Source organism: Apodemus sylvaticus, chromosome 8 (genome assembly GCF_947179515.1).
Source record: "Apodemus sylvaticus chromosome 8, mApoSyl1.1, whole genome shotgun sequence".
NCBI classification, from domain to species: Eukaryota; Metazoa; Chordata; class Mammalia; order Rodentia; family Muridae; genus Apodemus; species Apodemus sylvaticus.
The window spans coordinates 88,224,152-88,239,652 of record NC_067479.1 but is presented as its reverse complement, the minus strand read 5'-3'; positions in this window follow the sequence as shown (position 1 = coordinate 88,239,652).

Sequence of the window (15,501 nt, the reverse complement as noted above, 5' to 3'; positions counted from 1 at the left end):
TTTCTCCTTTCTCTCAGGTCACTGGGCTTGGCAACACACACCTTTACAGGATGCGCCATCTTACCAGCCTCATTTAGTACATTCTAGGGGAAGGTCAGTTCCAAGATGGCTTGATTTCTTTACATCTGGTGTTGGCTTAAAATACAGTTGGCAAGACCTTCAAAACACCAATATCAATATATCATATATTAAAAAGAAAAATCTGGGTGGTGGTGGCACACACCTTTAGTTATCCAGGTATACACAGGGATAAAGACAGCACAGAGGATCCACACAGATGGCTCAGCTGACCGAAGTGCTGGCCATAAAGCCTGGTGACTTAAGTATGTTCCTGGGAACTCATGTAAAGGTAGAAGGAGAGAAATGACCCCACACAGGTTTCCTCTGACCTTCACATGCAAGCAGAGGTGTGCACACACCTGCACACAATAAAACTAAGTCCAAAGAGACCCTGGCTCAAGGTAGAAGGTAAGAACCAACAGATGGCGTCATCCTCTGCCCACACACACACACTCACACAAACATGTGTGGACATGTATGGACACATATCAGACACATGCAACACACACACACACACTTGAAACAACAAGGAAATGCTCTAACTAGCCTGCAATATACAGATGTCTCAGTTACTCATTCAGCCATCTTTAAATTACTACCTGCCAGATACAAATTTTTTAATTTGACAATAAACCCACTGGTCCAGCAGAAATGGATCTAGACCAGAATGTCAAGTCTCAAAATTCTAATTACCACTCTGCAAGCCCCAGGAGTCCCCCAGAGGCGGAAGTCTGTGTGTATGCTTAAGCAAAACTGCTTAAGCATACTGCTCAGTATCAAGTCTTGGCCAGTTCCCACCTCCCCTCCTCCCTCTCTGGAATTTTCTTGAGCCCATTACCATTACCATGACTGTGACCGTGACTGTGACTATGCACAGGCCTCCCAGCACTGGTGTCATTGCCGGCTACAGCCCATCTAGCCATCTTTAGTCCTCTAGCCATGATAATGGAGCCTCCATCTACGCTGTCGAGAAATTCCTTTGCCAGCTGTCTGTCTCCCCAGGGAGACATAAGCAAGGCGAGGTATGCTGTGCTGCATAGAGTTCATTCTCAGTACTAACTCGGAGCAGAGTGAACCACAGCACTTTAAAGATGCAGGACAGAGCCAGGCATGGTGGGGTCAAGTCTTTAATTCAAGCACTCAAGAAGCAGAGGCAGGCAAATCTCTGTGAATCTGAGGCCACCCTGGTCTACAGAGCAAGTTCCAGAACACCCAAAGAATATACTCTTAAGACACTGTGTTGAAAAGGAATACCAAAAGGGGGTCTGAGAACTGGCTGTAGTTAAGAGCACTGGTTGTTCTTGTAGAGGGCCAGTATTCAATTCCAGGCAACCATATGGAGCCTCGCTCGCAGCTGTCTAAAACTCCACTTCCAGGGTATCCAGCACCTTCTTTCAGTCTTTTCAGGCATACATGTGGTATGCAAACGTACCTGCTGGCAAAACACCCATATGCGTAAAATAATAAATATTAAAAAAGGAAACAAGAATAAGATAATTCAAGCCATGGGCTTATGAAATGGCTCAGTAGGTAAAGGCTTGCCGCGCAAACCTAGAGACTTAAGTTTGAGCCGCAGAATTTACATAAACGTGCAGGAGAAAAAAATGGACCCCACAAAATTGTCTTCTGACCTCCACTTGTGCACATACACAGAACAATAATTTGTAAACTAAAACTCATAAAGACGCATGTCTCTGTTATAGAGCACATGGAAGCCCTGGGTTCCATCCTTAGCACCAAAAATAAAAACACACAAAATACATGGAAAGAAGTGAATTCAAGACCCAACTCCCTCTGACTTTAGCATAAAGGCTCCCTGTGGTCTGGTTCCATAAAGGTCTGGAGCCCAGACCTTCCTAGAATCCCTGTCTAGTCATTTGAAGTTCCTAAGACAGTGTCTCTCATCCTGACCAGGCTCAGGTACCCACTTTGCCATGAAATCTCCCTATTCACAAACTACTATTCAAGAACAAGCCTTGAACTATCTTACAAAAGACCCCATTACAACTGTACCAGAGAGAGTGCTTCATGAACTAGATTCAGAAAAACAGGCTGTGACCCCTCCTCCCTCCAATTTTTGCCTGCAAGCCTGGGCCCCAATCCTGGCCCCGACACAAGAACCAGAGCCAAATGCTTCTAGCATATACCACTATGGGTGATTTATTTAAGGGTCTCCAAATAATCACTTAAGCGTCACCATGGCAACCTGAAGAGTTGCCATGGAGATTGGAGCAGGAAATGTCCCCATGGAGACACCTGGGAGACTCCATAGGAAATCATTACCAGGTGGAGGGGCTTGGTAAGGGGGGTGCTGAACACATAAGGGAGCCCTGTGGTCTGCACTCTCACAGGAGGAGGGAGGCTAAGGGGCCAAGGGAAAGAAAGCTCAGAAAGGCAGGAGAGTTCCTGATTTCCACGAGCACCATTCCATTTGATGCAGAGCTGTTAGAACAAGCATAAGGGAGCTCAGGGAGGAAGGTCAAGCTTGGGTGGCAGTGGTGGCCCCCAGGGCAAGGGAGGGTGACTCTTAAGTGCTTTGTCTTGCATTTGGATTTCTTTTACCAAGGTGCACCATATTAACTGTTCTTACAAATGTGGCTGTTGATCATTTATCATGTTGACTATGTTGTCTCCTCAAAGCAATCTCATATGGCAGGCAGGAGCAAGCTCTGTTTCAGGGGTGTGGAAACACTGTCCACACAGTGACCCACGGTCATCTCACAGAACAGAGGGACCAAACTTGGGCTTCATAGATGCCTTCAGTAAGTCTGCTTTTGAGGGCAACTATATTCCCACCATAGCACTGTCACAGAGGGCATGACTTCAGACTTGGCCTTCTGGGGTCAGTCCTTTTCTTTCAGGCATCGAAAAAAGGGGGGCGTCCTGCACAAGGTGAGTCTGCAGCTCCTGGAACCCAAAGTCGCCACGGCCTCCACCCATTTCATTTCTACCTGAGACTCCATCCTGCACTGCACCTGCTCCACACAGTCCCCACTCTCGCTTCAAAGCCTTGAGCTGGATTCCCAGTCACAGGGAGCCAACCTGTTGTTGAGGGCATTAGGATGCAAGCTGCAGGGGCAGCAGAAGAAGCCTGCCTCTCTCTCTCCTTTGGCCTCTGCAGCCAGCCCTGTGTGTGAGCACTGGGCAGACAGCTCAGCCGACCCACCTGTGCTTCTGCAGACAGTCCACACCCAGATGGTGCCGAGTAAAGCTGGAGAGAAAGGAAAGGTATCAGGAGAGAATTAAGGTGAGGACGTGACTCAGCCCAGTGCTAGCCTGCAGCCATCCGAGAGGAACTCTCCAGAGACAAAGGCCCTGCTAGGCTTGCAATCTGGCCTGCAAGTGTTGCTTGCTCAGTGGGTGAAGGGAAGAGCTAAGCTGTTGCCTTGAACCTGGCCCCCAGAGCAACGGTCAGGCCACACCGCCTCACTCCCATTAAGATGGCTGTTAGAGAGGGTCTGCAATCTCTGCATGTCGGAGGTTAAGACAAGAGGATCTCAAATTGAAAGTTAGACCCTGTCTCAAAAACATATAGGGAGAGTACAAAAAATAATTACTCTTGGAAGAAAAAGGAGAAAGTGGAACCCTTGTGCTTTCTTGGGAGGAAGATAACCAAACCCAGCTATACCCCCAGCCCCTAATACTTTGTTTAATGACAGAAGATAGATCTCCTTCCCTCATCTTACCCACATTATCCTGGACAGAGAGGAAGGGCAGGCCATGACATCTAGACATTATGGGTCAGCAATGACAATCTGTTGGCGGCTTGGTATAAAGTGCTATAAATAGGGACAGAGACAGCCAGGAGCAGAAAGAAACAGGCAGAAATGTGGATCATGGACGAAATGGGGCAGAGCTGAGGGAAGATGAGCAGATCTGACCAGACCAGAGGTTTCTGCTTCTCATACTTAGCACTTTTATGATGTTGCGGAAAATATCTCTGACCTCCATGGGCCTCAATTTCTACAACTGTAAAGGATAATAGAAATACCAGCTCAAAATAGACATGGTAAGTCTGGTAGGTTTTTACTATTACTAAAATGATTTTGTCCTTATTATATTTTGGTTCTCTTTGGACAGTGATTGCAGGTGAAGCTTGGGCAGGTTTGGATTGATGACAAAGAATCTTATATGGACAAGCTGAGATCAGTCGTGGGTCAGGAGCCAGGAGCCTTGGATGGTCTTTGTGGCAAGGACTTCAGATTTCTTTCAGTAGCATGTGAGTGTGTGCCTGGCCTAGATGTGTGCTCACCCAGCGATGCTGGTCTCTGAAGTGATGTTATGTGTCAAAGAAGCTGTAGGCGGGGACTCCTTAGAGAGGCCAGAGAGAAAAGGCCAGACGTGGAAAACCAGACAAAGACTGGAGAAGGAGATTGGCAAGAGCAGAACTGAAAACCAGGCTCTAAAAGTTGCCCTGGCCTGATCTTGTGCAGGTGATGAGGAGAGAGAGAGAGAGAGAGAGAGAGAGAGAGAGAGAGAGAGAGAATAGCAAGCTCAGAGCCCGAGCAACTTAGTGAGATCCCATCTCACATCTCACACTTTACAAAAAGCTGCCCCGATGTGGCCGCTCGCCTGCAATCCAGCACTCACAAGGCAGAACCAGGAAGATCAGGAGTTTGAAGCTTCACACCTCAAGCTCAAGGATGAAGTGTCAGCTTAACAAGACCCTGTCTCAAAAACAAACAAAGCCACAGTAGGAAAAAAGGGAGGAGGAAAGTAGAAAAGATTTTAAAAATTATAAAATGTTTGCTTAGCATGTATGAGGCCCTGGGCTTAATCCCCAGCATCACCAAAAAGAACACACACACATACATACACACATACACACACATACATACACACAAACACACACATGCAAACACACACACACACACACACACACACTTAACCACAGAAGGAACAGTAGAGGCATAGGCATTTCGAACTCAGGAGCTGATGAATGACTCAGTGAGTGAAGACACGGACTGCCAGGCTTGAGAGCCTGAGTGAGATCCCTGGGATGGCCATGGTGGGAGGAGAGAACCAAGCCCTGCAAGTTGTTCTCTGTACTACACACAATCATGCCCACCCACATATATACATCACAAATAAGTAAATCTACTAAATATTTTGGAAACATTTCAAAACTAGGCAACTCTAAACACTGTACTGTCTAACAACATAGACATTTGTGACCAAATGATGGAGAAAGCTCGGGCTCAGGGAAGAGGTGGATGAGGGAAGGAGAGGCTACCAGATGCTGCTAGAGACGGGGCTGAAGAGGGCTTTGGAGGTTCCGGAAGGTTTACCATGCACTGTGGGAAGAGGAAGACAGGGACCTATATATGACAGTATACACATCATCTATGTGTGACAGTATACACAACACCTATGTGTGACAGTATACACACCACCTATGTATGACAGAATACACACCACCTATATGTGACTGTACACACCACCTATGTATGACAGTATATACACCATCTATGTGTGACAGTATAGACACCATCTATGTGTGACAGTGTACACACCACCTATGTATGACAGTATATACACCATCTATGTGTGACAGTATACACACCACCTATGTATGACAGAATACACACCGCCTATGTGTGACAGTGTATACACCACCTATGTAGGACAGAATACACACCACCTATGTGTGACAGAATACACATCACCTATGTGTGACAGTGTACATACCACCTAAGTATGACAGAATACACACCACCTATATGTGACAGAATACACACCACCTATATGTGACAGAATACTCACCACCTATATGTGACAGAATACACACCACCTATGTGTGACAGAATACTCACCACCTATATGTGACAGAATACACACCACCTATGTGTGACAGTATACACACCACCTATGTGTGATAGTATACACACCACCGATGTGTGACAGTATACACATCACCTAGTTGTTACAGAATACACACCATCTATGTGTGACAAGATACACACCACCTATGTATGATAGAATACACACCACTTATGTATGACAGTGTACACACCATCTATGTATGACAGTGTACACACCACTTATGTATGATAGAATACACACCACTATGTGTGACAGTGTACACACCATCTATGTATGACAGTGTACACACCACCTATGTATGACAGAGTACACACCACCTATGTATGACAGAATACACACCACTTATGTATGACAGTGTACACACCACCTATGTATGACAGAATACACACCACCTATCTATGACAATGTACACACCATCTATGCATGACAGAATACACACCGTCTCTGATGTCTTCTGAATGGACAGAGACTTGAAGGAGGAAGCGGGACACCATCGTGACAGTATCAGGGACACAATGTCTGTGCCCCTTCCATCCCACTACCATTCAGCACTCAGGCCCTTCTGCTTGCATTACTGTTAGCTGTTAACAAGTCTGTCTTCTCTGTCATTAGTTCATTGATTCAACTGACAATTAAGGAATGTCCTTAACGTGTCAGCCACCATGAAGGGATGTCACTGAACAGCCGATAAAGAGGAGCCGCCAGGCATGGTGCTGTAGTGGCATGTGCCTAATCCCCAGCACTGAGAAAGTAGTGGCAGAAGGATCGGAGTCCAAGGCTAGCCTGGGCTACATGAGACCCTGTCTAAAACAATAATTAAAACAAAAATAAAGAAAACCCTGGCTTCACAGTGGTAGAAAGGTTGAGAGAAAAATCAATGGAAATGTGTGCGTTCTTAGGGCCTGGCTTCCGCGGAAAGCTTGTTCTGTCTGAAAATCCAGAGCACACCGATCCCTCCATACTCACCATAGGCAAGGCTATGGAGATGATTGTTTGGGCCTGGGGATATGAAGGCCTTAGGTGTAAGTCAGGGGCGACTCACCTAGCTTAAATGCAAGCACAGTCACAAACCGATTTGACTTTTCCTGGAGGGGACTTCATGGGATCCTGGCTCACTGGAGTCTGATACTGAAAAGATTCTCCACGGAGCGCGTGTAAGTTTATTATCCCAGAGGGCCAGGCCAGAGGGGTGGGGCCAGTGGGGGCGGGGCCAAAGCCTAGAAGTGTGGATGTCAGCAGGCCTCTCTAGTGTCATGTGCAGAATCTAGGTTTATATCTGCTCTGTGCTGAAGAAAGGACCTTTGAGGGTAAAAGGTTCTTGTGTACACACAGGAGCACTGGAGAAGCCAGGGAAAGTTAAGCAGGCAGACTTAACCCTTCAAAGAAACGAGGTGTTTTCTAGTCTTCCTCCAGGAATGCTGGGAAAGGAGGTGCTTTACAATCTGGTGATCCTTTGTACTCTGTAAAGGTAGGCTTTACCCATGTCACTCAGAAATTATGTTTTGTTTATCTCATACCCTTTCCTCCTAAATCCTGAGCATTGCTTCTAAGTTTAATAAATCCAACCTTACGAGAGGTGTTACTTGCAGTTGACAGCACCCTAAGTGACTTCATGTTATCTTCAGGCCAGGTCTATCTTGACTCCCACAGACATTGTGTTTACAACAGTCATTCTCTCCAGACCTTAAATCTTGAGCACTGTTTCTCAGGCAACAGTGCCCATCTGTATGGGTAAAGAAATATGTAGTTTGTAAAAAGTTTCAATATAAGCATGTCTTAAGCTTTGTTGTACACACATACTGAGTTCGTTGTTATCCGAAAACTTTTCCCAAAATTGTGCTGTGTTTCAATATGACTAAAATAAACGATCTGGTGTCAGACTCTAGAAGTTTTGAACCAACACTGAACAATTCAGTTGAACTGAAATGAGTTTTAGTCTTGTCTCTTCCTGAATCATTTTGCTTCTGGCCATAAAGCCTTCAGGGACCCCGTGTATATCTCTTTGTCTGAGAATCTATGTGTCTGTGAGACCAAAATGGACAAAGAATAGATGAACAAGAACCCTCCTTCCTCTGAAATACAATTGAATCTTTCAACTCTGGAGCACCCCAAAGAGTCAGAGTCAATTTGTGTATTCCTTTGGAAACATTCCTGGAAGATAAAGCGAGGAAGGAAAGAGCTGGACTTGGGTTTGAAAATTTTGTGGCTTCCACAGGTAGAAGTGTGTGTGTGTGTGTGTGTGTGTGTGTTTCAGTTTGGTTTGAATTTTTTTCAATGCTGAATGCCGAGCCCAAGGCATTGAGTATTAAGCAAGCACTCTACCATGGGCCCAAAATTTAATTCCCCCTTCTTCTTAGCCACGTTAAGGAGCCCCTCATGACTCAGTTTCCCCATTTGCTCAGTAGGCAGGCTAATAATGGTACATATGTCAGAGGGTGGCTCTGAGGATTAAGACTGAGTGATGGAAAGCTGCTGGGACTGGGATCACACTGAGCTACACACCGAGAGTTGGGGTCCCTTTGTTCTTATCTGATGGTGAAGAGGAGGGACGTGTTAGGTCAAAATTATTCTAGGGAGAGCATAGGGTAGGGTACAGCTCACAGTCTCTGAGACCAGAGGAAATCTATGACAAAGGAGAACAAAGCCCACTGACTAAGCCAAGGCAGACCTTTTCTGGTTGGGAAGTTTCCATAGTCCCTGATTTCTGTGTGTTGCTCCTCTGAGCTCTTGCTGCCCATCACAGGGTTAAGCTGAAACTTGCAGAGTTTCCCAAAAGGCTCATAAGTTTGTTCTTCTTCTGGCCAATCAGCAGAGAGGAAAGCGAGCAGTAAATCTGGTTGCTTAGTGACCTCTGGAGAAGCTCACCTGAAAAAGGAAACACATCCAGCCTGAATACCAGGCTCGTCAATGTAATAAAAAGGGAAGGAACTAAATCCTGGGCATGCTCAGAGGAAGAGGAAGTGGACTATATGGCAGCTGAACTGAGGTTAGAGGGTCCCAAGGAATGGGGAAGTATCAGGTGGCTCCCCAACTACCAAGGCTTTTTCCTCCTAAGAGACATATACTGAGAATTATGATCGTGGTTCAGAGATTAGACAACTGAGCCATCCGGTAGGAGGTATGAGAATAAATTTGAATTGTCTAACTCAAATGAGTTGAACGTAGCTACCTGTTCCCAGCTTGCTCCAGTGGAGGGGATAACTTGCTCTCCCTGGCCTTGGGTAAAGCCTTAAAGGACAGGCAAGCTGGTGGTAAAGATAAGAGCGGCTCAGGTGTGCCCTGTTTCTGATCAAGAAGAAGATGGGGTTAGACTAAGTAGACACAGAGTGTGCTGTGTGGCTGCATAGAGTAACAGAGTGGGCTTTTTCCATTTGTCCTTCCTGGGGCCCTGGCTCACTGGAGTCTTACTGATATGATTCTTCATGATCTAAGTTCAGGCTGATTTTTCCCAGGACCTGGCCTGAAGATATGAGCAAAATATTGGGAAAGCCGATGGCGGCGGCAGAATCTGGTGGGTGTTGATGAAGTCTTGGCCATTTGGGAGCAGTTTTTACAGGGCTGTGCTTTGGCATCCTGGCCTGGGTGTTTAGAAAGTGGGTAGCTTTGAAGTGGCGGCTGTGCTTAGCCAGGCACGGTGGCACACACCTTGAATCTCAGCACTTGGGAGGCAGATGCGGGTGGATCTCTTGAGTCTGAGGCCAGCCTGCTCTACAAAGCGAGTTCCAGGACAGCTAGGGCTTCACAGAGAACTTACAATGGTAGGCTACACCCTGTCTCACCAAACAGAGAGAGAGAGAGAGAGAGAGAGAGAGACTGAGACTGCGGGTTCATTTCTTTAAAAATATTTTAGAGTGGGTGGGGGGTGCAGTCATCATGACACAGACCTTTAATCCCAGAATTTGGGAAGCAGAGGCAGGTAAACCTCTATGAGCTCACAGCCAACCTGGTTTAGCAAGTTTCAGGCCAGTCAGAGCTACAAAGTAAATGAGGATGTAGGTGAGGTATTTTTGTTTGTTTGTTTGTTTGGTTTTTTTTAAATTTATTTTTATTCATGTGTGTGTGTTTGTGCACCACATATGTGTCTGGAAGCTAGGAGACATTGGATCTCCTGGAACTAGAGTTATAGGCGATTGCCTGACGTGGGCTGGGAACTGAATCCAGAGTCAGGTTGCAAAAAAAAATCTAGGACAAAAGTATAACTGTGGTGTCTGTGAGCATACCAAAGCGCACTCTGGACGCCAGGCTCACTCAGTCCCTGTAGCTCCCCTCGCTCTCCACTACCCTAAATCCCACCAGCCCAGGGGCCTTGCTTCCCTTCCTTCAGCCCTTCCCCCTTCTTGGTCCTATATAACGCAGCCATTTTAGCCGTGTGCTGTCTTGGTTCCTCTAGCTCTCTTGGTCTCGGTTCAGTCTGTTGGCCATGGTGAAGGTACTATTTTCTCTCCCTCCTCTGATGCCTCTGGCTGTACCCTCCCTCATATCTACAACAAAAACCGACTCCTCAACCACACCCTGGATGCAAAATGCCCTCATTTTACTCACCCAGGTCCTCTTGAAGAGCAGTAAGCGCTTGTAAACACTGAGCTATGATTCCAGCCCCTGGATCTTTCTTTTACTAGTATACCCTGGCCATTACTCTGTGTCTATTTGGTCTCTCAGAAGACTTCACAGCTCTGCACATGGGAGCACACACGCAACCCCTACCGCAGAGCTCCGCACCTTGTGTGTCTGGGAAATACCCCATCAGAATCACCATGCAATTGGCAGCTGCTTTCAGCTGTCGCTTCTATACAAAGGAGGCTTGCTTCGAGGGGTGACCTTAACAGCTTCCTGGGGAGTGTGATCCTATCACTTTCAGGCTTCTCCCTCCTGGTCCAGCTGACTGGCTTCGGTGAGCCTCAGTAGGGCATAAGGACAATTGCTACTGTCACATGTGGATGGAACCACATATAAAGAGGTTGGAAAGAAAGGGTCTGGGCAACATAGTTTCTGCTTAACTCCAGCCAGAGTCTCTAAGTTGCAGCAATTCTTTCAGCAGGCTCCTTCTGTCTGGCTCTGCAGCCCTTCAGCACCTCTGAGAGCCTGACTGGGATCACATGACTATTTGCATCTGGTTTGCATATGTCTACACCCACAGGACGGGCCAGCTCCGGAGTTTTAGACAGTTCCTCCGGAGCTGGGCTTCATTCTTTTGAAAGCAGGGGCTGTTCTTACTGTATTACAGAGTTCTTGTAGACTTATCAGCCATGCTCTGCAGTAGAGAGTGCTGTTTGTTCGTGTAGGATAGGAGGTACACTCTGCCTAAACTGTGAGAAGGGGTCAGAATGCTGAGCCTTGGATTACTCTTCCGGTTATTCTGCCTGTGCTGTCACTTGGGCAGAGGCATTGGAGGCTGCAGAGAAAGGATCAAAATAGGGTCTGCCATGATCTCCGCGTTCAGAAACAGGTACTGCTCTGACGGCTCACGGCCAGAGCTGTGTTTATTCTTAGAGTCACTGGGTTTCAGAGCTGGGTTCTTGGTTGTGGTGGTTTGTATATGCTTGGCCTAGAAAGTGGCACTATTAAGAGGTGTGGCCTTAGCCGGGCGTTGGTGGTGCAGGCCTGTAATCCCAATACTCTGGGAGGTAGAGGCAGGCAGATTTCTGAGTTCGAGGCCAGCCTGGTCTACAGAGTGAACTCCAGGACAGCCAGGGCTACACAGAGAAACCCTGTCTCGAAAAAACCAAAAACCAAAAACCTAAAAAAAAAAAAAAACCAACAACAAGGGGTGTGGCCTTGTTGGAATAGGGTGTGTCACTGTGGGCACAGACTTTAATACCCTCAGCCTAGCTACCTGGAAGCAGGTCTTCTTCTAGCAGCTTTCAAATGAAGATGAAGAACTCTCAGCTCCTCCAATACCATGCTTTCTTGGACGCTGCCATGCCTCTGCCTTGATGGTACTGGAATGAACCTCTGAATTTATAAGCCAGCCCCAATTAAATGTTGTTTTTTAATAAGAGTTGCCTGGATCATGGTGTCTGTTCACAGCAGTAAAACCCAAACTAAGACACTGATCTACATTAGAGAAATGGGGGTGACCTCATTGGAATTCTTGTCTGTATTTCTGAGCAATTAACACGGGTCATCTCTCCTTCCCTTGTTCATCCTTTCAGTAAAAAGCCCAGAGCCCTGCTATGCATGAGGCCAGGGTTGAGGACAAAGGCCAAGGCATCAGTGTTTAAAAAGATGACAAAGTAATAGTCAGTTCACAAGGGAAGGGACACAATTCCCTCCACTGAAGATTACAACAATGAGAACCTCAAAGGGAAGTGCTGGCTTTAATCCCAGCATTCCGGATGATGAGGCAGGCTGATCTCTATGAATTCGAGACCATCTATAGAACAAGTTCCAGGACTCAGGGCTGTTACACAGAGAAACCCTGTCTAAAAAAAAAGAAGAAGAAAAGAAAGAAAAAGGGAAAAAAAGAAAAGAAAAGAAAAGAAAAGAAAAGAAAGAAAAATAATAAAAATAACTACAACAAAAGGAGTGAAAACAAACTTCTCCAAAAGACAGTAGGAGGGTTTTCTTTGGACCTAAGAGTGACAGGAGTGTTCTCAGGAAACAGAGAAGCTGGTAACATAGCAGAAATCACATTATTTTGTTCTTAAGATGTATTCATTCTATTTACTGTATATGAGTGTTTTGCTTGCATGTATATATGTGCACCATGTGTGTACAATGCTCAAGAAGGCCAGAAGATGGTATCAGATCCCCTGGAACTAGAGTTATAGATGGTTGTAGGCTGCCGTGTAGGTGCCTGGCACCAAAGCCAGGTCCTCTGGAAGGATGGCAAGTCCTCTAAACCCCAGAACAGCTTCTCCAGCCTGCAGAAGGCGCGCTATGTGCGGTGGGGTAGAGTAAGCCCCACTTGGAAGCAGTAACAGGGGGAAGCCTGCTTTGTCCTGGTGGCCACCGGGAGCTAGCAAAGACAGAGGAATCTAGAAGCTATTGTTTGGTCTATCTAGACTGCTTTACAAAGAAGACTGATAAGACCTCACTTAGTTCAGCTTACAGTTAAACCACCAGTCCTCTTGGGAGAATTACCTAGGAAGACACTCTTAAAAAGAGCTGCCCCTCTGGAGGAGTGTGACTTCAAATGGGACTCTCAAGAATACACTCCCACTGAGTGGAAAGATAACTAGGGGTCGGGAGCCGAGGATGGGTTGGTGGTGGTGGTTTGTGTGAGTGCCTGCGGGTGGGGGGGATAAAACCTGACTGAGACTCCAGAGGAAAGAACAGGGAGTTGAGTGAGGAACAATAATTGGCTTGGGGTTAGCAAGCTGCTTCTTAGCTCTACCGTTGCAAAGTGCAGTGGGTAGCCTCGGGGCTAGCCTAGTGCCTGGCACTGGGCAGGCACTCAATCAATAATTATTTATGGAGTCATTAACCATTGGGTAATCCTTCCTCTGGTTTAATCCAAGGTTGTCAAAGACTTCCAATCTCTGATTCCAGGATTCTGCCCTGTCTTGTGTCCTCTGGGCAGGATTCTTTACTGGAAATGCGCATGCCCTAGATTCATCTTTTAACCAAGAGCACTTGGCTTCAGGCCAGTTTCAAACTAGGAACAAAGCAAGAGGTAGAGAAATGTCTCCAGGGTTCACAAAGCTTCAGAAAGTCGAAGTAATTCCCCCCCCCCCCCCAAACAGGCCACAATCATTTCAGATAAAATATTCCTTAAAAGTTCTGGGAAACATGGCTCACTCTTTCTTTCTTTCTTTCTTTCTTTCTTTCTTTCTTTCTTTCTTTCTTTCTTTCTTTCTTTCTTCTCTTTCTTTCAGACTTATTTATTTATTTATATGAGTATACTGTAGCTGTCTTCAGACACACCAGAAGAGGGCATCGGATCCCATTATAGTGGTTGTGAGCCACCATGTGGTTGCTGGGAATTGAACTCAGGACCTCTGGAGGAACAGACAGTGCTCTTAACCACTGAACCATCTCTCCAGCCCAACATGCCACTTTCTTACAGAGAATTCCATTCCCAGGGCCCTGGGAGGGAGTATGTGTGCAGGAGGGGGATGAGGGGGGTCCTGGGGGGGGGAAACTCATTCCTTTAAGGGGCACTCTCTAGACTAGACGATACTGCATTTCCCAGGTGGGGTGGATGGGGAAGGGGCCCTAAGAAGGATGCTTTTCCACTCACAGCCTCCATACTCCTGAACTTTGTACCAATTCCACATGCACAGAGACAGCCTTCACCTGTACTTCTGCCTGTCCTCTTGCACACACACACACACACACTCTTACAGACAGCCTGCTTACCTCTAGAGCAGTCACTCCTGTGGGATGTCCTCTAGGGACACCTGAAACTTATCCATGAAAATGCAAGTTCTGGGTCAGAGGCCCCTGCACCTCATCTCACTCAGCCTGTAGGAAGACCTGGTGTCTAGAGTTCTTTATTCAAAAGCTTCTCCATCGATCCATTGAGGATGCTGGGTGCTGCCATTGAGTCCAAAACAAGACCTAGTGAGAGCCTTGTGTCCTGGACTACTTTGAGAGACTGTCAATTACTAGACACTGAGGATTCAGAAGTTATGGGAACATTTTCTGAAGAGAGAGAACAAAATGAATGCTTGCCACAGACAGGGCACCAAAGACAGAAGTAAACGAGCCCATCCAAGTGTAACTTAGTGTGACAACAGGTTTTACTGGGGCTATTTAACAGGAGTATGGACAACTTATGGGTGACTATACTGTTGAGAAAAAGAAATCTCTCCTACCAAGTGTTAAGTGCCTATAAATGTTCAGTGGAGGGCGGGCCTTTTGAGTTCCTCACCAAGGGCAATCTTTACCTGTCTATAAATTCTCAAGGGGCAGGGCCTAAGAAACTCCTCCTTCCAGCAATTGTTAACTACATCTCTACCCTCAAGGAAGGGAGGGAGGTGCTCCCTAAGCCCCTCCCCATGACAGAACTTCAATGGAACCCATGAAGCTTCTACAGGTCTCTTACAGTCATCACAAGTGCTGCGACTTCAAGAGGGAACTGCCATGATCAGGGTCTATCTTAAGGCAGAAAGCAGAAGGTCAAAGGTCAGCTAGGTCCCTGCAGAGTTAGGGCTGAGATTCCTTTTCCTTGTTGGCTGGGAACTGCTATCTCAGAATCTCTCCTGGTACCCAGATCCCTCCATCTAATAGCCAGTAACAGCCAGACCAATGCTTTCCATCCTAGAAAGCTCTTTGCTTTCCAATTTTTTTTTTCCAATTGCTTTGCAATTAGATTGGTCCCTCCTCCGTATTCCAGAGTACAGAGTAGTCTTTCAGGTTGTTTGTTTGTTTGTTTGATTGGTTGATTGATTTTGTTTTCCAAGACTGGGTTTCTTCGTGTAACAGCCTTGTCTATTCTGGAATTCCCTTTGCAGACCAGGCTGACCTCTGGAACTCACAGAGATCCACTTGCTTCTGCCTCCCAAGTGCTGGGATTAGAGGCATGCAATACCACACACCCAACTTTGGTTAATTAAAACCTCAGTTTTAATTAATCCTATAACCTTATCCATGCCAGCAAAAGCACTTTAACCACATAAAAAAATGTATTTGTAGGTTCCAGGAACTTAGGACATGGGTATATTGTGTGCTTGT